The sequence below is a fragment of the Corvus cornix genome, chromosome Z, assembly GCF_000738735.6.
Source record: "Corvus cornix cornix isolate S_Up_H32 chromosome Z, ASM73873v5, whole genome shotgun sequence".
NCBI lineage: Eukaryota > Metazoa > Chordata > Aves > Passeriformes > Corvidae > Corvus > Corvus cornix.
Genome location: NC_046357.1, coordinates 70575420 through 70596872, shown reverse-complemented (window position 1 = coordinate 70596872; position 21453 = coordinate 70575420). Strand labels below are relative to the sequence as shown.

Here is a 21453-nt window from a genome sequence, read left to right as displayed (position 1 = left end):
ATGTAAAATTTCCTTCACATTTTTTCCTTTTTTTTCTTTTGGTGACCTTCCCCATCATTTTGGTGATCATTTTTATGTCACTGTGCATTGTATACATCCTGTTTGTTACCAGACATATCAATACTTGTCTTAATATCAGATAACATAGAAACAAATTTAAACCTATGAGATTGCGAAGGAAGAAACAACTAAATGAGAGGTATTTGAATGTCAGGTAATCAATAAACACTAGAGAGTGCTTTGCAGAATATTCAGAAAGATTTCCTGTCCGTGTCAGACAACTGATATCTTTTCTTTGTGTAAAATGACTAATGTATTTCTAAGGAAGGCTGTTCTGTATCAAGGCAGAATCAAGAGTTAAGAAATAGTATAATATTATAAAAGTTGACCTAAAATGAATTAAAACTAGATAGTAGCCTTGCTGTGCATAGTCATAATTGCTTTATGTGAATATTTATTTATTGTGTGATTGAACTAGTATCATGATATATTATGCAGTGTTTTTTTAAACACTTTGGGTGCAAAATATTGTGATATATTGGACTTAATGCTTAACTAATTATTTTTTCAGAGCAATATCTGTTCCCATACATTTTTTATTGCTTCATCTGAATTGTTTTAAAATAAGGTACATTAAAAGATATACTTGTGTCTAGAAAATGGTTAATTTGATATCATGAATTAATTTGCTATTTAGTACAGAATTCCTATGTCTATTTAATTTTACTAAATCAGGATTTCCTGTTTTTTTTTTCATTTTTTTCCTGGAAAACAAAATTCAGTAGAAAAGCAATGAGTTTAATTCACACTAGCTTGTCATTTTATGGTTTTGGTTTTTTCTTTTAAAGATCCTGGACAATTACTGAATATTTGCAAAAGGAGTTCCTTATTCCTAGACATTTAGGAATTGTAGTAAAAACTTCTATTCTTTTTAGATTTTATATTTGTCATCAGCTATTTATTTTGTAGTTTTTTCTTAAAAACCTTGTGCTTTCCTTGTCAGAAGCTGAGACTACAGCATCAAAACCAGCTATCTTATTATAGCACAAATAATTTATTTACAGTTTTTCTATCCATTTCTGTTGCATGAACTATATGTTTCATAGTTAGTAAATATATATAGAAATCACAGTGATTTGTAAATGAAAGAGACAATGCAAAACCAAACCTCTTTCCTGATTAATTCAGTCCTTTCTGCTTTTATTACACATGTTCTAAAAGACTACTTAATTTGAATTTAGATGCCTCGACGAGCAAGTTAAGATACAATTTAAGAAACTTTAGAGGAAAAGTAAAGACACGCTAGATTTAGGGAGAGTGTCAGCTGTAAGGAAAACTATGTAGAACAAACGACACATAAAGGGAGGTTTCATGCAAATGTCTTCCACAAGAGATTAAAAAGAATAGATTTGGAAATATGTTTTAAAGAATATGACACATTTTTTTAAAATGTAAAAGAAATCTGATATTAGAATTTACTTCTTCAAAGCTAGATTTTCCTAAATATATGATACATCTAAGAATTTGATTTCATAGTTTAGACTTCCACAACAGAATTATTATGAACTTACGGGAATAAAACCCCCATAAATACGTAACAGCCAGGCCATACTGTACCTGAGAACCACATAATTTGCTAGATTAAAGTTACATTTAATCCATCTATATATATTTAAACAAAGTACTTCAAGTCTTCTGGTTTAGATTGCACTTCCACTTTTCTTCAGTAAATTGTCTCCACAGAAAACAAAGTGGAAAGCTTGAGATATATGGAAATATTGAATCATCTGTTGTTTGAGACAATAGGTGACATAATATAAGCTAGATCTTAATAAATTTCAATCATGATAATGGGAATCAGAGATTTGTTATTTAATTAAAACTAAAATTTCTTGAAATATGAGTTATGCTGTATTTTAAAATATTATGTAAGCATATTGCAAAGAATGTTCTTGTAAGAGCTGGGTGATTTTCACTTTTTAACGTTACATTAGAAGTCATGCAAAATAACAAATGTATTTTTAAAAATTATTCATTAGGAAAAACAAAAGAACCTAGGACTTCTTCTATAACAATCTGAGGTGGAAGACATGATAATGATGACAAGAAAGAAGTATTATGAACTGCTTATGCCTCCAAGATTCAGGCTGCCTTTTTTGTTGTTGGCATTGATGTTTTTTGGTTTGTTTCTTTTTCCACTCACAACTAAGGTTTTAACTTAAACCACAAATCTGATTTGTGTTTTGATCTCCTAAATTGAAAATATATTCTCAATTTCTCTTGAGAGGAAAACAAAGTATCCCTGACAAAGAAAGAGCCATCAAAACTGGCAATAAACACTAATGGTTAACTTTAATACTCTGTAAAGCATAAGAATTACAATTCATAGTGGAAGGATAGGTAGTAAACTACTCCACTGAAATGCAGTTTTGACTTGAAAGTAGTAAATGCAAATGTAAAATAAAGAGCTGCTAAAAGTGCATGTCAGAAAACATTCCCATAACCCAAATCTCCTTAGCTGGTGAAGTTCAATTAGTTAGTATAAGACAGGGAGATAAGACCCAGCTTCAAAGTGTGTCTTAGACATGATGGCATAAATGACTTCCCTGTTTAACTTTTTAAACGTTTCCTCTGTTTATAGTGGAATCCACATCCCAGAGTAAAATACCCAAGTGCCTTTCTTAGCCAGTGCATGTTTAAGAGCTTTAGCATGCTGTTCTAAAACAATTTAGCACTCAGAGCAGGGAGCTGTCTCAACATTGCAAATAAGAAATATTGAGTATATGTTAATGATTGCCACTATCTGCATCCATTCAAAGTAATCCACCCTTGAAGATGTGTGCCAATTCTGCTTCCTTGAAGTGTGAAGCAGACAAATTGGCCCAGTAGAAGAGCCTCAACAGGAGGGAACTATCTTGCCCAGACAGAGGCACTTCTGAGTATGTAAAGAGGTGATACTGTAGGCATTTGGAAAAGATAAGTTAGAAAATGCAGCTGCTTATGGTATTTACAAGGTCTTTATAGTTAGCCAAGAGGATCATTGATTTGCAGGTATTTCAATTCCCACTGTAAGCATCTGAGTCTTTATAATCTGGCCACAGGTTATTTTCAATGCTATTAGAGAAATAATAGCAGAATGAAACTTGGTTTCTCTGAGGGGTATTGCATTAGTCCATCTACTTTAGCAGAAAAAGACTGACATCTATCAAGTAATTATGCTATCCAAAAGATGCCATTCTCTCTGTCTCTCTTCTTCCCTCTCTGCATAGTTCTGTATGTGTGCAAGAAACAGAGACTGAAAAGGAGAGAAAATTGTTCCAAAATAGCAACAGAACTCCTTTGAAATGCAAATGGAGATTATGGAGAGGTCTTATTAGTGATATATTCTTTTTGTTCAAACTTACACATTTTAGAGGTTTCTGTTTTCAGACAATATTTTCAGCTATTAAAGGACAAAAAGACCTTGAACAAAGGATTTAGTTGGTTACAAGCCTTTCAATTCCCTTTTTGCATACTCTATTAAATTCTATAAGAAGGTATAATAAATACTATTCTGAATGTGACTTCCAGATCGTAAGACTGATAACAGGAATGGCAAGTCGTCCTGAGACTGTATCCCCAAAAGGCCGCTTGCTTCCTTATTTCAGTTCCAATGTCCTTTTGTGCCTGATTAGGGCATCCGTTTTTGCTGATCAGTGTAAACTAGCTATGTACATTACTGCCCTGAGGCAACATCTGAAATACATATAGAACTGTAATCTTTGTCTGTTAGGTGTTTTTGTTTCTATCACAATGCATGGACAAGGCAAAATGGGAGGATTTGTGTTGTTTGATTATAACTTAATTCATCTTTCATCTGTGAGCAGAAACCCCCTGTAAAACCTAGAGCAAAGAATATAAACACAGAGGCAAGATGAAAAAAAGAGGTGTTACCAAAAAGCACCTACTCTTGAAATAATTTACCAGCACTTCAAAAAATGTTAGGGATGGAGCTGAACTTACTCTTAAAATACTTCCTTTGTTTCATTATTTAATTCTTATGCTTCCCTTCAAAAAATCCAGCTGCACAGCCAGTACCACAGGCTCCCCCTCTCCTTCTAACTTCACTCAAAGGTAAAATTAATGAAATTCCAAAATTCACCATAAAATTCTGTCCAAGCTGTTAATTGCCAGCAAGGGATCTGAGATGTGAGATCATAAATGCATTCTAAAGGCAGTATTCACAAAAATTAAAACTCATTGGCAACCACTGTTTCTTGTATCAGAAGTCTCTTTATGGAGGATACAAGGGATAAGAGACCTGCAGCTTTATCTAATTCAAAGTAAATATTCAAAGCATATGTATGTTACTTGATATAGTGCTCTAATGAACTGATCAGTAGATATTTAAACTGAAACAAAGTAGCATTTAATGGAAAACTAGGAATGTAAAGTGTGCATTTAATGTAGGACCTTTCCCTCACTGGGCAACAAATATTCAAAGCTTGGAGGGGCATGAAAAAACCTGTACATCTGCCTGGAACTGCAGGACACCTGTACTCCCACTGGGGTCCCCTCATCAGCTCACTCAGTCTGACTTAAACCAGAACCCAGAACCCTTCAGGGCAGGTGAAGAGTTCAAGGAGCTCCAGGGTAGTAGTGACAGCCCTGAACACTGGGCAGCAGGGGGCATTTCAGCACAATCTCAGTCACTTGCTGAAGGCTCTTGAAAAAAAGGGGGATCCTCAAAGAAAGTCACTGGGAACTGGAGCTGGGAGCAGGCAGCTGTAAGGGCGGGAGCATGACGGTATTTGGGGCCTTAAACATGTGAATGGGAGGTAATAAAGACCCCTGCAGATTACAGCAGAAAGCAGAGGCCACCACCAGGCATCTGCTCCAGCCCCAGCTCTGCAGCTCTGCTTTTGCTCCACCTATCCACACCTGGTACATGATGCTCAGCAAGCAACTGAAGGAGACTGAGGCCCACCTGCCTGGGTAGCTGGTGGGAGAAGGCAGCTACATAACCACTGACCTTGTGCAGGTTGACCACCTACAGAGTTGCAGTCCTCCCACCCTGCAACATCCCACAGGGAAAAGTGACCCCAGCCAAGCAAAAGGCTACCCCTCTCCCCTGTACTCTGCTGAGCTCCCCAGCTCTGTGCCAGCTGGCAGAGATACCAAGATCATCCAAATAAAGACAGCTCTGACAGCATTGTTCAGGATGTGTTTAATCACATTAATCTCTTTAAAGGACAGTGCAAGTAAAAGGCAACAACAGAGCTGTAAGAGAAAGAAATCCAGTCTGGCCTGACTCTATTTGTTCCATAAACAGGCAAGAGGAGAACTGTGATCCTTGCACAGAAGAAAGGCAGGGCATCTTTGGGGGGACTCTATACTGCCAGCCTTACTGATTGGCTCTGCTATGGAATTAGGAGCAAAATTTCAACCTGGGCATGGATTTGCTACAGATGCTATGGATGTCCTCTTTAAGTAGTCTCTGGAACACAGCTGCCAGCACTGTGAGCACCTGTTGCCGTTGGCTACGCACATCCCAGCACTGCCAGCACAGAGGAGCCAGGAGCTGGGAAGTTGAGATTTTGCCACTCTTTACAAAGAAGCAGAGAGCTCCCAACTGCGTATCTGTGAGTGTGCAGGAATGACAGGAACTGGCATGACAGTGTACACCAGAGTGACTGAAGAGGAGGCCAGCTCCCTAGTAAATGGAGGTGTGCTCCTCTATGTTGCTGTCCAAGTACACTGGAGATCAGTGGTGCAGAAACTTGAACTGTGGAGGATGGTAAATGAGCAGCCTCACAAATTCCAACACAGGCTCTCTTGTATGTCTTGTACCACCTTTCTCTTGTGTGAAGGGGTGATGCAGAATGCTGTCACAATGGCTTAGGTCAGAGCATCCACCCACATGCACATGGGATCAGGACTGCTCAAGCATGCCCTGGCAAAAGTCCTCTTATTTGTTTTTATATTATTTTAATTATTTTAGTTATTATGAATTATTTTAAAATACTCCCAAAAGGTCTTTCAGAAATTGTTTCCTCAGGGTGCTGTTAGCTGGGTGGAAGATGGCTCAGTAAGTACCCAGTCTGTACTGTAACAGATCCCAGACAAATGCCAGGACCAAGAGCCTGCAGCCACATCTGACCCTGTGTGTTGGCTGTAGAACTATGTCCCAGACCCCTTTAGCATGCTGCATTCCTTGCTGAGGACCTAATGGAAGACTGAAGCAAAAGAACTGTCCCACTGATGCTGGAAAAGCTCCAGCACTACCAGGGTCATGGCATACTCATGCTTTCTGTAGAAGTAGGCAACTACTGCCCCACATCACCCCAGAGTCTATAAAGAAGAGGTAGAAGAGGAAGTCACCAAAAGAAAATCTCCCAGCTTCTTCAGCTCTGTGCACATTGCTGTCCCAGGCAGGGAAAACCACAGTCTTAATAGTCTGTTTCGTATCAACAGGACTCCACAGTGCTTGCAGGGCTGGGATTTTTACTTCAGGTGATACACAAACTCAAACTAACCCCGAACAACCCTGAAGATTGAAGGAAACTGCTCTCCTGCAACAGTAATAAGCACATGACTGTAACAAGCAGTAAGAGCCAAGCCAAGTGATTGTGCAGCTGAATTATGGCACCAGCTGAATATTCTCACTGAAGTCTATAGGGCAATCTGGCTTGAAGAGAACCAGGATGAAAAAATGACAGACAGGGAAAGGGGGCAAGTAATGAGAGACATTAAATACCTGTCTTTTAATAAGGTAATTATTCTTCCTTACATAATTTCTTTCTCCTATTGATATTTTTCCTGTTTGTCTACTGGTGTACTCATAATCACTTTTAGTGTAAGCTGATTTTCTTGCATTTCTGTTGCTGCTAGCTTTATTTGAGACAACTGTCTGGTGTGTTGGTCTTAAAATTTACACAGCCTGGCAGAAAACTGTTCTGGTAGGTTTTCCTTTGTAAAAGCTGGCTAATCTTTAACAGAAGGTGTAGGTGATGCAGGTAAGAAATTTCCCCAGGACATTCCAGGACAGAAGTTGTGATCAGATCTGAGATATAGATAATCATGTTGAATTAGATGTAACATCACTGGTTGTTCTTACTGATCCAAGTAAAATCCCAGCTGACAGTGATATATAGCAGTGCTACTATAGGTATAATACTTGCATTTTCCAATTAACCCTTCTTTTGCAGTCATATCTATATTTGGATGTAATACCGACATTTTTAACTAAAATAGAGCAAACTTTTTTGTCTTTTCCTTGGTTTTTTGTTGCTCTTTCTCTTCCATCTGCCAACTGCCAAATTTCATATCCATTAATTGCTTTCCATTTGTTACAAGCTATTTATACTGTCATTACAATAAAATTTAATTTTTCAATTAGTAAATCTCCAATGATTCCAAAAGTTTGCACTTGATTTATGCAGCTCATCTCTTTCAATTGTGCTAGTATATCTATTCCAAAATAGAGAAGGTGATGGTAGTATATAGTTTTAACTGATCAGGATAAAAAGCCCCGTCCAAATCTTGACGTAAAATTCTACTGTTTTCATTTCTGGATCAGTACCTACAGAATTATATATAAGTAAGTACTCAGATGGTAAGCAGGCCTAGTTTTGGATCTTGGAAATATATATATATGTATATGTGTATGTGTATGTGTATTTATATGTATATATTTACATGGATTTTTGCAATATTTATTTTAATATTTTAGATGCTGGTGAAAAACTGCTCAATGCTCATACAAGAAAGTCTCTTATTTTCTGGATGATTAGGAAAAATAGGATTTGAGATTAATTCCTGGTTGTATTGAAGTCTTTGTGAGAACTTCCACTGAAGTTCTCTGTGGATCGCATTTTCCGTTAATGACACCTGGATCGTGTATTGTGCAAATCTGACACGGACCGCACTGACTGTATCTACCAAAGCAAGACTGTAACTTGAAAACAGTATGTTCTGTATAGGCCCTACTGTGACTTTTTCTATTAACTTACTATACTTTCTAAAGCACATCATGAAGTTTGATACAATGTCCAAATTGCAACAAAAATTGATTAATTTTTTTTTCAATTTTCATTTTCTCAACAGTCTCTGTCTTATGAATGGATGAATATAATTTTACCTGGAGTTCTCTTTACAGTCTTAAGACTGTCACAAGAATGGATTGGGTGTCACTTTCTCTTCTTGTTACAGTCTTTGTCATGAGTTCCACAGACCTTTAATGCTTGAAATGTTCTCATTCTCATTACATATTCTCATTCCCATAACAAAGATTATAATGAGAGAAGAAAATGTCATAAAATTAATGCATTCTCATAACAGACTGTAATGAGGACAGAAAATGGAACAAAATTAATCCATTCTCATTACAATGTGAAGACTGTAATAAGAGCAGAAAATGGCATGAAATTTATCCTCCTTGTGACAGTCTTAAAATTGTACCAGGGCAGGAAAGCATACCAGATTAAATGGCCCTCAAGACAAAAGGCTCTAACTAGAACTGAACCTTGGTACCAAAGTAAGCTATTGTTGCCATTAAAAAATCCCCCAAAAGTGTGATCGTATGTTTGTGAGGCGATACCGTATATAAACCACCTATCATTTTAAGGCCCCCTAAAACAGTTTGAATTTTACATCTATGTCACCAGAGGACTGAAGAAGTACATATAGTTTGTGATATTCAGACCTTGAAGTCAAAACTTCAGCTCATGGTTGGAAACAAATCACCAAAAACGAATTAATATTTAATTGAGTGCATAACAGAAAACTTATTATGTGTATTGCACAAATTTAACCAAATATTTAAGGAAGTACTTTTGGCTTTGTGACTTTTCTTCTGGATAACATAAAAACCTTAACACCTCTCATTCCTCATGTGTCCTGGACTTCATTCACAAAAGGCTTCAGGTAGTAAACTGCTCCTTAACCCTAACATTAATCTTGTCAGTAAAATTTCTGACCCACTAATGTCCGCTCAGATATCCCTTGCCAAAACCTGGACAAATGGATAGATTTTAGACAGTATCAGTTTTCTAAGTTCTTCAGTTTAGGTTGTGCTTGCAGATGTGATAGGCTGTTCTGGTTTCAGCTAGGATAGATTTAATTTCCTTCTTTAGACCTTATCTTGAGAGTCAGCATCATCTGGGGATTTGAAGATTAAAGGGTTCCTCCTGCTGATTGTCCCTTTGGTGACCTTCCAAAGCAGCTCTGTATTGGGGATCCCATCCCAAGGTGCTGAGATCTCTCTGTGCAAATTGAGATTGGTATATGCTGCTCTGATAGGATGCAATAAGTTAGGCAAAGCAATCTTTAATACTACATCTACAGGCTCCACAACTTTTGGGGGCACTTAGCTTGTACTCTGATAATGAAATTGTGATCATTTAAAAAATCAGTGCCAAACATCGCCATTTGGGGGCATAAGCATCACTGAAATAAGATGAAGGATTTTTTTTTTCTTTTATGCTAATTTACACCACCTTAAGAAGAAAGTACTCCCCATATCTTAGAAGAATTCAGTAATCTATACTGGTTTAAAAAATACCACATCAAACAATAAACCAAGGTAAACAAAACCAAAACCAAATAAATAAACTCCCACCAAAAACTCAACGGTTTTTTTGAAGCCTCTGCCTCTAGTAATTCTGTAAAAAATGCCAAAGACATAATCCTCTATGATTTTCTTGAAAGTAAGTTTCTTATTGTGGCCTTATGAATGAAAATTACTTACTGACTCCTATCTACTCTGTTTGATAGAGTGCACTCTTTTAAACAAGTTGTTAAAATTTCTTCTGTTGTCTTCTCACTGTTGATTTGTCATAGAGAAATAGACAGACTTTTCTTTTTGCCACTATAAACATGCACCAATACAGCTGGGAATTTTTGCTCACTGGTGTTCTTTTACTGTCTTCTGAAAACTGTAGCCACGCAAGATTCCATATTACTTGACTCCCAGGAATTTCATACTGTACACTGCTTACCGTTAGACATCATGACTGAAAGCTAAGTTTTGTACAGACCTATGTGTCTTGTAATATAAATAGTCCTTTATTCACTAAATGTTAAGGAGAGGAGAAATAGGTTAAGAGAGCAATAGAAATTTTTAGTAATTTTTAATTTTTATTTGTATCACCCTTTTCCTCCTTTTCTCCTTGCTTTTTTTTCAATTGCTTTAAATTCGCAAAGCCTGATTATAAGCATTCATAGTTCCTGCAGAATTTTGAAAAACAATCCTCTGCTTTTTCCAGATGTTTTATTGAATGATTTCAATGAATGACTCAGCCTTTCTTACTCCTTCTTGTCCACTCAGGTAAAATGCTGTTGTCCAATAACACCAGTGAAAATCTTTCCATATGCCTGGCCTTTCCTTATCTTAAGTATAAGCTTACTGAGTTGGACACTGCTTGCTTTAGCTCTTTCTTAAGTACCATTTATATGTGCAAAGCCATGGGCTTTTTTTTTTTCAGAAGATCTTTATTTTTTAGCAGATCTCAAACAGTAATATTTGTTAGCCACTCTTTCACATACGAGTTCTAAAAGATGTAAGTCCCTCAAAGCTTCCATTTGCTGCTGGACAATCATTTCCAGTAAACTGCATTCCTAACATTTGGTCAAGAGGGTGAACAAAAATAGAAAGTCTGAAAGTCAGTTCAGAAATATGTTGATGCCAGAGTATAAAAAGGCATGTTATCTAAAAGTGACCAGGGGTTTTTATATCTCACTTTATTTTCAGCTAGTGTTCTCCACTGTCAAAGCAAACTTCTGTTGTGAGTGCTTTTCTGCTGAAAAAAACTTATAAATCATCTGATGATTAATGTTAAATATTTTATTCACAATTAATTAAAAAGGTTTAATGACCTAAATCTGACATGGATCTTAGAGATTCCTTTCATGTCTTATAAATATAGCACCAAAAGAATAATGCATATGGAATTAGGTGTTTCATCTAGTTGTGAATTCAGTGTCCTTGTTGCTAACCAAAGTACATTGATATATTATATGTAAATATGTAGGTTTCCTAAACAATATGAAAAACAAACAAAATTTTGGGGTGTAGTTTATAATTTTGCTTAACAAGCTTACAAAACTTACTGCAGGAACTGGTAACCCAAAGTACCACTCCTGGTTTTATTCTCATGTTTTACAATAATTTCTTCATAAATAGTTGGCCTAAATATATTCTTACAAGCAGGGAAAAGGCCATTTTTGAATTTTGCAAAACTGTAAAACTTTCTGTCAGTAAACTAGCACTGACTCAGTGTAAATCACAGCTAAAAAATAAAATATTTATTTGACTATATACAGTTCATTAATTATTTATGAATGGATAAGTTTTTACAGGATGCAGAATTAACTCTTCTCTCTGTAGCAGACAGGGGTAAAGTAAAAGAGAAAGAGTAAGCAAAGAGTACCATTACCAATGCAATCCAGGCAGTGCATACAAATGCCTTTTGTTTCTTACTGCTGACAGTAATCAAGCACTTAACATTTCATTTGGTTGCACTCCATAACCAGAATGCTACAGAATGCTTGAAAATAAGATAAAATTAAATATCTCAATCACAGTGTATATATGAGTTCTGTTTATTTCTTTGAAATAATGATCTTGGCATCTTTCCCCAGCAAAATGTGGCTATTCATTTTTTAAAATTTGTTTTGTTTGGTTTTGGTTTTATTTTTCCTGTTTTTTCTTTCTTTTGAATCTGTCTTTCTTGTTTAAAAACTCCAATAGAGTGCGAACCCTTAATCTCTATTGCACACCCAAAGCCTTTAAATATTGGGGCAAGTGAACCATGATGAACAGTAAAAGTGCACAAAATAAAGAAATTATATTTTTAAGTGGGTTTTTTTTAGTACTATAGAGACCTTCCTTGGCCAGATCTCTCCAACTCTCCATTAGTCCAACTGAGAGAGACTTTGTTTCAAGGTTTTCAAAAAAAAAAGCAAATTTTTTTCCTAAAGAAGAAGACAAACTCAGTGTTTTAGCACCAGTCACCTACCAAACTAAAAGGAAGTCCTAGGAACTCTGATCAGCTCTGGGTGCCCTAGATTTATATGGCAGTTCTTTATTATCCAAGAACACGTGCACATAGTAGAGCTTATTCAAAATGCATTTCAATGTGAGGACATGGAGTAAACCTGTGGTAGGCAGAATTTATGCACACAGGTATTTAGACCGAAGCCCAGTATTTTTTATGGATTTGTGCTGCACTGCCTCTCACCCTTGAAGCTGGTATGTCCCCAGAACTATTCAGGTTGGCAGGGATTTCTTTAGGTCACTGGATCCCACTGTCTTGCTCAAGGAGAATCAGCAAGACCAGGTTGCCCAGGTTCAGTTGCATCTTGCATTTCTCTGTAGAAGATCCACAGCATCTCTGTGCAATCTAGGCCTGTGTTTGACCAGCTTCACAGTAAAAAAAAAACAATTCCTGATGTTCAGAGGGAACTACCTGTGTTTCGACGTGTATCCCCTGCCTCTTGTACTGACACTTGGTGACACTGAAAATATTCTGGCTTCATCTTCTTCCTTCTTGTTAGATGTTTACATCTAACAGGAAGATCCCCCTGAGCCTTCTTTTCTGTAGTCTGAGAAAATCAGCTCTTTCCCAGCCTCTCCTCATGAAGAATGTCTAGAAATTCAGGACAGTGACCACTGAACTATTCAACTGACCTGCTTAAAAATGGCTTGAACTGTAAGACATATTACTGCAAGTGACTAAGTCCCACAAAAGTGATAGTTTTCAGTCAAAGCTATATCTGCATTATGAAAACAGGCAGGGGACAGCATGAATTGGAAAAAGATTGAGAGGATAGTTCAGTTTGGCTGTTTTCATGCACTGTTACATGCCCTTCTGATTTGGAAGTAAGTCTTCAAGGATATGAAAATTCTTGTACAGTTTTATGTATTTATTTTCAGGAACTGATTATACAGGGTTTTTTTGTCCAGCTTTGCAACCGTGCAAAGTCATGCTAGACCTGAGGGAAATAAAGAACTCCTCCTTTGAAGACATAGGTTGTGTTGCCTTACTAAGAAGCACATGCTTCCTGGACTGTGGATTGAGTAACATCTTGACCCCTTCACATATCTCTGTGAGGGGGAATAAAACAAGAAATAGGTTTTCAAACTTCTTCGTTTTATTAGGGTCACCATGCAGTGCTTCACTGACCGGTGTCAACTTGCTTTCTCTATGTCCTAAGTGACAAGAAACCAGTCTTATGGTACAGTCTTATTCAACTTGTTTATCAATGACCTGGACAAAGGGATAGAATGCTCCCTCAGCAAGATTGCTGATGATACGAAACTGGAGGGACTGGTGGATACATCCAAATGCTATGCTGCCATTCAGAGGGACCTTGATCAGCTGGAGAACTGTGTGGAGAGAAATCTAATGAAGTTCAGCCTTTCACACCAGCACCCCCAAGTCCTTCTGGGCAGGGCTGCTCTGGATCTGTTCATCCCCAGCCTGGCTTGGCACTGGGAGTGGCCCCAACTCAGGGCAGCACCAACACTTGGCTTTGTTAAACCTAATGAGATTCCCATGGGCCACTTCTCCAGCTTGTCCAGGTCCCTCTGGATGGCATCCTATCCTTCAGGAGTATTAACTGCACCACTCAGCTTCATATTATCTGCAAACTTGGATGATACAATGCCCCAACCCCTTTGTCTCTGTCATTGCTGAAGATATTAAGTAACACTTGTCCCAGTACAGACCCCTGAGGGACACCATTTAGCACTGATGTATACTGGGACTCTGAGCCACTGATGACCACCTCCTGGATGTGACCATCCAGCCACTTTCTCATCTATCTAACAGCCTATCAAATCTGTGTCTTTCCAATTTAAGCTGTCACAACCACCAAATATTAGCAAGCAGTGTTCAGCAAATATGTTCCAGTTAGTATGCCCTACTGACATAAAATTATATTAATAAATCTCATGTCCTGAAAGACAAATTCTAATAATCACATATGGCAAGAGTGGTTGGTAGTTTTCCAGTAAATTGTTACAATTTATGATTGTATTATAATTCTCAAATATATGAAACAAATCTGACTTTTATTTTTCCTGCACTTAATTATTTAATCTTGATGACTATACAAAACTGAGCCTGAAGCAAGAGTTTTAAGATTTGGATGCTGTATTTTTGACATGTCAAATTAGATGCCTGAATGAAACTTTGCTTTTAAGAACAGAGGTAAGCAATATAAAAACTGAACAAATCCTTCAATTAGAGTACAAAAAATAAGAGTAAATGGCAATTGCACTAAGAAATTGTAGCATGGATAGGTCCATGCTATTTTACTTCAAAAGCACAGTAAATGAAATGTATATTTCATTTAGTCATAATCAGTTAAGGACTGTTGATATCTTCAAATACGTATCTTTGCCATTGTGCCATACCATTTTCACAAGAATGCTCTTCAAACAGTTCTCAAGGTTAATTTCACTGTTACTCCCTCTGGCAGGGCAAGAAGATACAATTCTTTCTACTTGCCAATTTTTTTCCCATCTTGCTTGATATCAGCAAATTTTACTAATGCTAAATGTTTTCATCTTTTTTCAAGGCCACTGTTTGAATTTGCCTGTTATATTTTTTAAGGAAATACTGATATTTCAAAGAATATAGGAAAAAACATATTTTGCTTCTTGCTAGTAAGATTGCTGAGAATGTTGTACTCCTTCAGTGACAACACTATAGAAAAAGCTGGTGTGTTTCTCCACTTCTATTTCTGAGCAGTTAAAATTGAAGAGGATTTGCTTAAACATAAGTAAAACTGTTTGCCCCTTTGCCTGTATAACAGATTGGGGAGAAAATTAAATCTGTTAGTCACAATGTCGAACATTAGGATATAAATTAACGGTATAAACCTTAAAGTTTTACTTTGCAGGACATGCCCATAAAAGGGTCTTTTGTTCTTTGTCTCAAAGTAGTAATTTTACTGAAATAAGACTATTCTTCTGAGTATAACCTAGGACTAGATGTAACAACAGCACTATATGTTCAGCAATACCTTTTATTAATGTATATATTTCATGTTTAATCTGAACTTGTGTTCAATTAAGAGCACAAAACCTTTCGTTAGGGCCTGCTCCTGTATTTGCAGCCCGCAAATCTTTACCTATTCACATCAGTTGAAGATTTTTTCTGCAGGAAGTGTGCTACTTTCCATTTGAAGCTGCAGAATGTTTCTGTGTGCTATCACTATTTACTAATTAGGAAAATATCTGAAGTAGTAGAAATTTTGTAAGCCAATCCATATATTTACAGGCGAAAAAAATCCTCAAATTCTGTTAACAGATAGGCAGTTTTTCACATGCATCTGGCATGCAATCTTTTTGAAGAAGTTTATCTAAGGACAATAATAACACGTAATCCATATAAAATTATTGCATTATCTGTAATAAGAACTCAAGCAAAGATGACAGGGTTCATGAAGAATGAAGATGATCCCACTTGCTGATATTTTATAGTAACAAAAGACCTTCATATAATAAACTGACATAGAACTACAACAGCAATAGAAAAATAACAAAAAGGGTTTTGATTTCACTGTGCTGTTTAGCAGATATTACATTCTCCATTTCCAATTGTAATACAGAAAGAAACCCGAAAAACAGCCTGTGGGGTTTTGACACAGTTACCAATTACACTATTCTGGGACAAGACACAGGAAAAGTAGTTATTCTGGCTGTTTACACTTTAATGGTGTGGTTCTGCAGTCTCTGCAGTCAAGCCTACTGATCTTGTTTTTGTTAAAATGAGGAGTCATTTTTTCCCCTTTTTTTCCATACACCTTGCTAATCTGGCTGATAGATACTTTTTTTTTTTTTTAATTAATCAATCTTTTATTGAAAAGTGATTTGATTTGAGTAGGGTTTGAGTAGGTACACCAAAAATCCAGAGCCAGCACAGAACAAGCAACAGAGGCATGTGACTGCAATTCAGAGAACAAGCAGAGATAGCAGTGCTCTGTTAAGTTTGCCTTGGCTGATGAAAAGATACTGAGTCTTTAGAAAGATTCAGAATTGACACGATAAAGGATTTCTTTCCACCAATATCTTTCTCTAGACTTCTAAAAACATGAAAAGTGAGGTTTATCTTTGAACATGCTCAATTCTCCAGTATTATCCTTTGTGTACTAGTACTTTCATTAGTGTACTAATGAAGCACAATGAATGAAGACAGCAAAATCACCTACAAACAAAGGGAGTTGAGAAGAATTTTAAACACTATTCACCTATGTTTCTTTCTAATGAAACAGAAGTGCCAATGGTTTAAATACTTCTGTCAATGATCAGCTTAAAACATTACTTTTTTCTTCCTTGAAGACACTCAGTCTACAGGGATTTAAAATGAAAATTATGTAAGAGCATACTAAATCACCGAGTTAACTGGAGTGATACACTCAGATCATACAGGAAGACATAGGTCAGATATGACAATTTAGATCACCCATACAAACAATAAGTAAGCATAAGTCAACATTGTTTTGGGGAAACAAAAAAAAAAGAAAAAAACCGCCAAATGAAAACAAAACCCAGCCAAAACTAAAGGAAAGGAACAAACAAAAGGCAAAATCACCCAAACCAAAACCAAAAGAGCAAACAAACAATCCTCCCAAAACAAAAAGAAACAAACAAAATCAAACCCCCCAAAACTCACTTCCCTCCCAAAAAAAGAGCAAAAGCTACAATTTCAGGGGAAAAAAATATGATACCAAATAAAATATTTAAAAGAATAAGGTGCCTTTCCATCTTAAAAAGGACTGAGGGGTAGAAAATCTTTTGAGGTAATATAAAAAAAATAATTTGTATTGGTTAATATGTATCAAGTGGAACTTAAAAATAATCAAGCAGCATAACTGAGTTTAAAAAAGCAAATAATTCAGTTAGTGGTCTGATTTTATGAATTTCCTCTGTACAGCTAATCTGGGTTTCAGCTTTGATTTCTAAAATACGGGCACTTCATATACTATTCAGTTAAATGGAGGAAAAAAGCCCTAAGATTATGAGATTGATGTTTTCATTGTGAATCTTTCACTGACTTCAGGGAACACAGAATCAGATCTCTGAATATTTTGGCCCAGAAAAAAAAAACAGTTTTGAAGGCCAACTTCTTTTAGTTAAGGTGCTTGCCAACTTCATTCTTTCACATGCAAAATGTACAGGCTTTATATATACAAAAATATACAAAGCAATAGCTTTAACCACTAGCATTCACGTCAGTAGTGTATTTTTTATATATATTTTGTATTTGGTATATTTTCCTAAAAATAAAATTGCACAGGTCCTACTTCTAGCTAAACATTTAAAACTTTATGCACTGAGCAATGAAGTAACTTTCAACCCTTAATAACTGAACCTGCTCAGAAAATTATTACATGAATCTTCCAAAGCATAATATAGAAATATTATGTACATCTTAAGTATTTTTAAGTTATGCTTTCCATTATAAAATTTATGACAAATATTAAAAATTATAGTAATTTTATCTCATGATTTTCCAGGTAATTATGTCATGTTGCAGCGTAAATTTAAAACTTGCAACCTGATTGGGTCATAATTTAAATGCAGCAGTTTTATCTATAAAACAATTGCAGCTTCTGTGGTCTTTTGTTAAGAGGCTGTGTGTTGATTTTTGTTTGGTGAATCCCACAGGGTGATGTAGGACTGTAGTTTCATTTAAAAGAATTCATCATTAGAAAGACCCTGAATAGTTTCCATTAAGCACATTAAAGAGTGAAAAAAAAAATTAATTCTTTCTTCATGCATGAAGTGCAAAACAAGAGACATGGAGTAGGTGAAAACAATAAGAAAATTAGTTTCCCAAACTAGTGCTGACACTTGGTCAACATGATGAGAAATATGATCAGCCCCACAGCAATCTATCAAGATAGTTCTTGTAGGTACTATTCAAAGGTGAATTTAAAAAAAAGATTTCTAGAAAGGTACTAAAAATTTTGTATATGTATGAGCAAAGCAGTATTGCAGAGTAGAAAGCCAAAGATACTTGTTTGAAAAAGTCACAATAAGTGTTGTCACTCTTGATTAATCAGAGACACAAATCAGCTTCTCAGTAGTGAATGAAAGGAGACAGATATAGGCACTGATTGTGTGTGAAATGCCTTGAAAGAAAAAGAAAAGTAGGTCCCATTTTAAATAATAAGAAGTTGGAAGACAAAAAGGCCACAACCCACTTCTAAATAATGTTGCTCTACCTGATGTCAGATACATACCTACCACAGGGCAACATATTAAGAAACATTAAAACAAGATCCAATGCTTAAGAAGGAATGTTTCCCTCTTAGACATTCACAGGGGAAAAAAAAGAAATTGAAAATAAAAATTAAAATATTTCTTAGAGCAAGAAAAAGATTTCATCACATGCCTACATCACAAAGTGCTTATGCATTAATCCTAAAATAAAGAGTTTACAATTTAGACCACTGCAACCCAAAGCTCTAGAATATAGCAACAACAATTCTGCAGAATGTTTTTAAAGGTATCTTCAGAATGTGCATTTTAATTATACTCATTCATAGTGCTAGCGGAGTTAAAGACAGAAATTTACTGAAATGACACACGAACACCAATCATATGCTCATCAAGAATGTAATTCCTTGTGGATAATAAACATGTCTGAAATTGTACCTATGTTCATCATGTTGCAAATCAAAAGTGATCCACTGATCCAACAAAAAAGCCTTAAAGTATGGAACTTAAGAGAAAGGTGAGAAGAAAGCATATATACAAGAGAGTGTGTGTATGTGTATGTTCAATTGTGAAAGCCACCACTGTAGGCTGACAGATCCCTTTCCAGTTAATATTTATCTTCCATCTGTATCTAGAATATAGTTAGTAATTCACATAAAAAACACAGTCATTTCTTGTCTTCCTTCAGACCACACGGAATGTGCAATTATGAATTAACATTTCAGTTTTAACTCAGATTTTAAGGTAGAAGGTCTAACAAATACAATATCTAATGTAATACAATACCTTATACATTTAAAAGGAATCCATCAGAGAAGGCCCAGCCCTGTAATATCCAAAGTTTTCTGAGAAGTGCTATTCTAAAAATTTGAGCTTAGTTTGATTGTAAATATTATCTTGAACTAACCATTTAAAGTACTACTACACCTTCAATTTCTAAAAACTATGCCTCCAACCTAATAATAATTTTCCAAGGTGCTAGACAGGTCCAGTGAATTTCCTTCCAAACTATTTTGTTTGAAAGCTGCAATTCAAGCCTTATACATTATGAGGCTGATGGAAGATAAATCTGGCGCTTTCACTGACATCTGTATGTCACACTCCAGTTAGCATTCCCTTCTGTCTGCATCTGCTCTGTAACAATCATTCATGGAAGCACAGGTTAGAAGTGGTTTAGATGAGCAACCTAGAATAGTTTATAATGTTAGAAAGCAGCTGTTCAAACAGAGCACTCAAAGATTGGCAGCTACATATAATTATGAAAGTTCTTTACTTATGCCATTAGATTTTAAGTATCATTTTGAAAATGACAAACTCTCTTCCTCTTGGCAATGACCAGTAAATTAACAACACCAAGGGCACTGGAATGGCTTGTTTTTTTCAGATACATTAGCCTTGAAATATATACATATATATATATATATTCCATGACCATAAGAACACAAAACATTGTTTTTAAAATATCACTTCCAGTGATTAAAATGAATTGTTAGCTCCACTTAAAAAATGACATTAGACACACCATATAGAATGATTTGAATGGAAAAAGTGCATGGACTTACTCAGGTTATTGTTCAGTCACTGTAAGGGTTGGTTTGTACATGTTTTCCCAACATGTGCCCTCTGAATCTAAAGGAAAGTTGGTCACTGACTTTGACTGATCAATGACAGTACACTCAATCCTACAATCAGCAATCTTTGCAATTGCATGAAAATACAGAAACAAGTCTGCTAAACCTTTGAAACCGTCTGCATTGTCTCACATGTAATGCCATCCACATTCATTGCAAAATATAGAAAAAAAAGCAAGGTTTGCATGCTAACCAAGAGATCACTGCTTTTCCTTCTCTGCAGCCATTTATAGCCTTAGACTATCCAAAACATGTTAACATTATCACGATCCTGTCCCTCTGAGGACAGTTAGTGAGGTAGTGACTCATCTCTTAATAATAGACAGCATTAGTTTTTTTGTGGGGTTGGAGAGGTAGTTGAGGGGGAAAATGTGGTGATTAGGAGGGGAAGGTTGTTAGAGAGTTTTGTGTTGCTCTTTCCTGGTCCTGGTACAAATATTTGAGCTGTGTAGAGAAGGTAGATATTTACAGGACAGGGTTCTTTTATATAGAAGGCATGAACCAAAAGTCTCATAGTCCATTGTCCTGGAACATAGATCTCTTCCTATCCTATTAGTTCTTCAGTGTAAAAGCAAACCTTTGCAAGATGTCATCTTCCTGCTCCATTACATGCCTCCTACCATTTTACTTAAAAATCAACATGAAGGAAATTTTTATCAGATACTTTATCCAATCCTTGCATTTTCTACTGCAAGACAAATAGAAACACATGCCAGTTCTCAGCTTTAACAAGGCATTTTACTCCAAAAATTAATGTCAGAAGTTATGAATGGCTATAATATTGCATTTCCTTATTTTAGAGGGCTATAAGCAGTAACTTAAAGCTATCTTGAAGCATTAATCAACATAAAATTTTTGATTTAAAAAAACCTAGGTCCATCAATGCCCAATAAAACTTGTAACCAAAATCCCTCTCCCCAGCTGTGAACTTTCTTTATTCTTAGAGGAAGAACTCATGGTGTTTAAGTAGAGATTGATGTTACTCATTCATACCAGTGACTATGGGCAAGTCTCTCTCATTCATCCTTGAGGAGTAACCCAATTTAAAGGAGGAATCTCTGTGCACACGCTGAGAAAGGTGCGTTAGAATTCCTTATGGTTAACAAGAGGGACTGAGCTTTTATTTGATACAGGAACTGACTGACAGTCAAATGTCTCCAGTCCAGCTGTGCCAGTTCAACAGCTTTAGATAAGTTATCAGCACTATCACTTGTTGATTCCTCTGTCAGGAACTTTGCTAGGTCTGCCACATCTTCACCTCACGCGTGTTTAACTTTGGGATTATCGACTCTGGCTGGTTTCAACATTATTCAATACCTTCTCCATTGACCACTGGTAGCTTTGACAATAGGGTATTGTTTAAGTTGTTTCATGTGCACTCCAGCCACAGCATCTAGCTACAGTCCCTTCCACTTGAAACAGTCTATTCAATTCTAAATTTCTTACAAAGTCAGACGTACAGAGAAATTAAAAATCTATACAAAGCTGTGTCACAATGATGATGATGATGATGATGATAATAATAATAATAATTTATTTGAATGTGTCTTTTTTTTTTTTTCTCCAAAAAACAGTTAATGGTCATGATCCACAGGTCTACAAGTATGCATG

At 36.0% G+C, this 21453-nt stretch overlaps 1 long non-coding RNA gene across 2 annotated transcripts in view; it reads right to left on the bottom strand.

Annotated features, from left to right (window-relative positions):
• The window catches only part of LOC109145494, a 46592-nt gene that overhangs the window by 20418 nt on the left and 4721 nt on the right, over positions 1–21453 (bottom strand). The window lies entirely within an intron of this gene.